Source organism: Medicago truncatula, chromosome 2 (genome assembly GCF_003473485.1).
Source record: "Medicago truncatula cultivar Jemalong A17 chromosome 2, MtrunA17r5.0-ANR, whole genome shotgun sequence".
NCBI lineage: Eukaryota > Viridiplantae > Streptophyta > Magnoliopsida > Fabales > Fabaceae > Medicago > Medicago truncatula.
In genome coordinates this window covers 16,800,765-16,807,307 of record NC_053043.1, presented here as the reverse complement: position 1 = coordinate 16,807,307, position 6,543 = coordinate 16,800,765, and positions in this window count along the sequence as shown.

The following is a 6,543-nucleotide window of genomic DNA, read 5'->3' as shown; positions in this document are numbered from 1 at the left end:
CGACAATATCCCTCATTTACCTATCTCTTTACCAATATCAAGGAGCCATTTTTGGTTGTCTTCTTATAGTCCTACTAGTGGAAGACTCCACCTCAAGTTAGGATTTCTCCACCTCAACTTCCAAATGCGTAATAACCACAACTTCATCATCATGACTTCCTCTCTTAACACTTTACCTTCTTTGATTCTACTAAGTTGCCAAATATCACTGTCTCATCCTTCGATGCTTCCATACACTTTCATTGAACCAAGCTTACTTTCATATCCATGGTATCAACTTTGGTTCTTATGGTGCTCACTTGACAAACTTCTCCCCTCTCCCCACGGTGGGTGCGAATTGTTGTGAATTCAGTAACTCAAAATCACACCAATAAACTTATATGTGTGGGGCAAGTATCAACGACGACCAATAACAAAAATAACCACAGGGAGCAACATCATATCTAGATCTAATCTAGCAACAAAGTGTAAATCAAAACCACAATCGAACCAAAGAACAAACTAGATAAAGAAAGTAGAGTATATAGAATAACACACTAAAAATTTGTTCACCCAGTTCGACCAAACAATGACCTAGATCTGGAGGAGAGCGTTCTTTCCACTCCACTATCAATGAGTTATTTGCAAAGAGAGATACACAAGAGTTGCATAAATTAGTTTTAACAAGATCTCTAAGAGAAATCGAAATTTCTGGTCTTTTCCCGAATTTTTTCTCATGGCCAAGAGACTCAATGATTTCGCTACCCAAGGTGTTTTCCAATTGTTTCCAAACTCTAGAATCTAACCCCAAAAGAAAACAACCAATGATCTTCTCTTTTGGTCTCCCAAGTTTCAACTAACTTGCTCAGAAATAACTCTTCTCTCATATGTTTCCCAACCAAATGAATTTCTCCTTAAAAGGCACCAACCCTTTCCCAAGCAAATCTCATTCCTACTCTGCCATGTTGCCATACTTGTGTTAGATGGTTGATGCGCATGACAAATAATTTTGCACTCCATCTTATTATATTTATATATATAAAATAAGAATGTCCCCCCTCCCTCCCAAAAAAAAAAAAAACATAAATCTCTACTATTAAATTAAAGGGTTAAATATGTTTTTTGTCCTTGTAAATATGTCAACTTTTCGTTTTAGTCCCTCTAAAAAATTTCATCTTCACTTTTGGACCCTCCTTAAAAGTAAATTTATATGTAGAATTCATATTTTTGAATAAAATTTTGTAGAAATATTTATAATATTATAAGAATCTCTCCAAAAAAATAATTAGAAATTTTCAACAAAACATGAATTAAATATGAATTTTTATATTTTTAACGATTAAATTTTTTTATTTAATTTATGTTTTGTTTAAAAATTCTATTTTTTTTTTGGAGTGATTTTTACAATATTCTACGTATCGCACAAGTTCATTAAAAAAATATAAAAAAAATGACTTAAAAATAGGGAGTAAAAATAGTGATTGAAAATTTTTATAAAGACTAAAAGTCGAAAAGAAATTTTAAAGGTATTAAAACAAAAAATTAATATATTTTTAGAGACCAAAAATATATTTAAACCTAAATTAAATGTACTCCTAAAATTAGAACCCAAATTAAAGTGGTCACGCGCCTATTCATCTCTTTCCTTTCACCTGTGAAATTTCACAACCCTAAAGTTAACCATCCCTCTCCAACTTCTTCTTTTCTAGGAACGGGACCATACGATTCATCATTCATCCATACTTCTTTTTGCCCAAATATAGACTATAAACCCTTATCAAATTAAACAACTTCTTTTTCAATTCACAATCAACTAACATGTTATTTTAACTATAAAATTGACTATAAAATTAAACGTTACATATGATATAATATATGCATGGGCCAGTTTAAACTTTGTTCGTTGGCTCCACTGTACTAGAGGATCAAGCAAGGAATTTACAGCGACTTCTATCGACATGAAAAAACAAAGGAACTTCCCTGTAAGTGCACTTTTCCATTATTATAGTAGGTCTGGTAATGAGTAGTTAGTTGCTTGGCAAGCACATTGGCATTGCTCTCTCTTTCTTTTATTTTCTTTTGAGAAGATACATTTTGCATTACTTAATTACCGCATATAATTTGAACCAAAATCAAAATTTAATAAAAAAATAATATTCGTAATTTATATCCATTAACGTAATAAAAAGAGTGGACAGACGGATACAAAGTATCCGTCTGAACGCTAGTATATATATGTGTGTACACACACACTAAAACCCCAGTTAAAAATGATTATATAATATATTCAAATATATAACACAACTCATTGGACCAAAAACATTATATATAACACAAAGTTATAAATAAATAAGTTTTTATTATATAGATATACCATCATTTATTTTTAATTACTCTATACATTATTACATTTAACTTATTTTAACTATGTCCGAATTTACCGACAAAAAATATTTGGAGGATTATTTTTTTAAGGAAATATTTAGAGTGACTTAAAATAAAAATAATAATATTTATATGGATAAAAAAAACTTATTTAACTCTATTTTTTGACTTCCAAATTTTGAATTTATAAATAAAAGTACAATATAAAGATATAATTAGCTTGTTGGCCACGGTACGGATATGTAATCTTCTTGGAGGTTTACATTGTACATATTTCCATACATATATTACGTCTTGGCCACACCTTACACCTATAAAGAGAAAAAATGGATGGGTGACCACTGACCATTGAACAACCACGACCAACGTCATTATTGCCTTAAACCAAATGCAGATCCACATCAAAGGGTTTGCTATTATCCTTTTTCTTTTACAAAAGTTTACGTGAGGTTAGCTTGAGAGACTCTCTAGGCCTAACGTTTATAGAGGCATTTACAATTTACAAATCACTTATTGAAGAGATTTTAATAACGGAAATTGAATTCACCTTACGAGGGTTTGAGGAGTGTGTTACTAGAAAGGTATGGGAGGAGACTCGTACGTTGTTTTGGTTTGATAGATGATTGGAGTTGGTTCCTTTGTGTGTGCGCTTCAAAGTTGTTTGAGTTATATGAGAACAAATTCATTACAGTGGCAAATAAAAAAATTAAATCTCATTAAATAGGATATAACTCACTACAATAAAACAATATTATAAATGAAGGGGATAGAGATTTTGGGCTGAACTTTTATAATTTCAATTAGGCTAAAATATGGTTTTGGTCCCTGCAAATATGCCTCGTTTTTGTTTTAGTCCCTGCAAAAAAAATTTGTTGTTTTTGGTCCCTGCAAAATATTTTGTTTTTGGAAATAGTCCCTGCAGGGACTATTTCCAAAAACAAAATATTTTGCAGGGACCTTTTTCAAAATCAAAAGATTTTGCAGGGACTATTTCTCTAATAAATGGTTAAGTCATCATGTGACACGTGTGCAAATTATCACAAAAGTGGAGCCAGGGACCAAAACCAAAATGAGACATATTTGCAGGGACCAAAAACAACAAAATTTTCTTGCAGGGACTAAAACCAAAATGAGACATATTTGCAGGGACCAAAACCATATTTTAGCCTTTCAATTATACACTTAAACAAGGCGTGGAGGTGGAGACAGAAACTATGGGCTTGTGAGGACGAGATGTTAGAGGAGTGTAAGACTTTACTGCTTCATGTTTCTTTGAATATTAATGTTTCAGATTAGGGGTTGTGGCTTCTATTCCTAGAGGAATTTTATGGATTGAGCGTAATAATAAGTTGTTTAATAATTCAGCAACTCCTATTCCTAAGTTATTGGATAAAGTAAAATATTTGTCTTTAGGATGACTGTAAGTTAAACAAGCCACCTTTATGTTTGGCACAAATGGGTGGTGATCAAGTCCTTTTTAATGTCTGGGCATCGACTAATGGTTTTTGTTGTACTTGACTGACTCTGTGTATCTTTAGTAATCTCTTTGAAACGTCTTGTGCCAATGAGATTGCTTGTTCTGTGATATAAATATATATATTCCATTTTTGTTTGTAAAAAAAAAAAAAAAAAAAAAAACTTTCATTGACATTTTGATATATATTACCCTTTGATAAGTTTAGAATATATGCCAATATATTGTGTAATTACGCGCAAAGGTCAACGTTACTACTCCACCGAGGCACGTACATAATTTGTACTGATGAAGTTTTGTGTGCACTGAATTTCCTGGAAACTCGTATTAACGAGTGTATTTGTGACATCACCCATATCTTTAATATTCTTACTTGGTTGGGGAGTGGAGTGAACTAAAGCTTACATGCTATGCTATGATAACTTCCAATAATCTTTTTATTTAAATGCATTGTCGCGTCCTTTCAAATATGGGATCAATTTAAAGGACGAATTGACATTGAGGAGTTATCACTTTAATTACTTGAAGAATAAGTTTAAGTTGAATTAACACATTAGGAGGTAGCTACTAGGGGTGTTTGCGGTCCGGTTTGGATCGGTTTTGAGGTTAAAAATCAACCTATCCAAAATAAAAATCATGTGCGGTTCGGTTCGGTTTGGATGATTATGTTAAAAAAATCCGAACCAATCCAAATATATGCGGTTTAATTTGGATCGGTTTTTGGATATCCAAAGTGTAACATGTAATTTTTTTTTAATATTAATATTACTCATACACAATAAAATAATAGGTTTGATACAAAATATGACACAAATTTATTAAAAAAGTTAACATTACACAATGAAAATGATTGATTATATTTGAAATAGATGAAGTAGTAATAATATAGATTAAATTAATGCAATATATAAGATTAAATACCAATAAGCAATATATTAGTGCAATATATAATACTAATAAAATAATAAATAAGTATAAAAATTTACTTTTGCGGTTCGGTTTGGTTCGGTTCGGTTTTGAAAACGCAATCCGAAATCCGATCCGATCATAGCAGTTTTTCCAAAACAACATCCAACACACATCCAAAAATATTCGGTTTTTTACGGTTTTCGGTTTTTTTGGATCGGTTTGCGGTTTTATTTTGGATCGGTTTGGATTTGAACACCCCTAGTAGCTAGCATTGTAATCTCAATGTATCGGGCAGAGACGGTTGTAAAATATGGCCTCTTTAAAGCATTGAATTAACACTTGAATTGATATTTTTTTTTTAAAGGTTAATAGGTCTTTATCCACTGTAAAAAAAAATAAAATAATAGATTCCGTTCTTGTAAAATGAAGATTCTTCACGATTGCCCCCTAAGCTCATTGACTCAGCAGAATCTTTGATGTGGCACCTACATGGCTTTTTCTTTTTATTTTTCATTTTTTTTTGCTTGCCACGCGTGAAAAACAATTTACACATCATTAATAATTAAAAAAATATGAAAATTAATTTTCAAAAATTATAAAAAAAAAATTAATTAGGAATTTTTTTTTTAAATTTAGAAAAAATTATAAAAAAATCTCAAATTTAATATATTTTGAATTTTTCAAAAAATTATAAAATAATTACGAAAAAGATTCTAAAATATCCAAATATAAATTAAAAATACTTCGAAAATATAATATTATCTAAAAAAATATATTTTGAAAATTAAGTTTCAGAATTTTTTTTTAACTATTCCTAATTTCGTAAAAAAATTGATTTTTTTTAATTTGGAAAAAGATTTCATAAAAATTAAGGAATAAAACTCTCAAAAAAAATCAGAAATATTTTTTAAATTTAATTTTTTTGAAAAAAAAAACTGAAATTAAGATTTTGATTTGAATTAAAAAAAAATTACATTCAGAATTTAAAAAATCTTCAAAATTTCGTAAAATTTGAATTCTAGAACGATATTTTAAGATTTTATAAAAAATTTCAAAAACAAATCAGAATTTTTTCTAAATTTAAAATTTTCGAAAAAAATCTGAAGTTAAGATTTTAAAAATTAAATAAAATAACTTTTTTTCAGATTAAATAGTTGGAATTTAAAAATATTTATATCCAGATTTTTAAAAATTAAAATATTTTCCAGAATTTTCATTCTTTGTAGAAAAAATTAAAAAAACTTTTTTATTCCGAAAAAAATCTGATTTTTTTTAATTTTGAAAAAGATAAGACAATTTTCTATTTTAAAAAAAAATCTAAATGTTTTTTAATTTTTGGAAAAAAAATCTAATTTTTTTCGATTTAAAAAAATAGTTTGAATTTTTTCAGATTTTTTAAAGTTTTGAAAATTAATTTTCAGATTTTTTAAAATATGATTTTCGTTTTTTTAAAATTTTATTTTATATTTTAATTTTTAAATAAAAATGACGTGTAAACTGTTTTTGACGCGTGGCAAGCAAAAATAAAAAGAAAAAGCCATGTAGGTGCCACATCAAAGATTCTGCTGAGTCAATGAGCTTAGGGGGCAATCGTGAAGAATCTTCATTTTACAATGACGGAATCTAAAAAAAAAAAATTACAGGGGGCAAAACCAAAAGTGCCCTATATTACAGGGGGTAAAGACCTATTAACCTTTTTTAAAGAAGAACCACTTGAATTGATAAAAAGTTTCATACTTTGAGTTGAATTAGTCCTCTTAATAATTCATTATAAATATTGAATTTCCTTGGTAAAA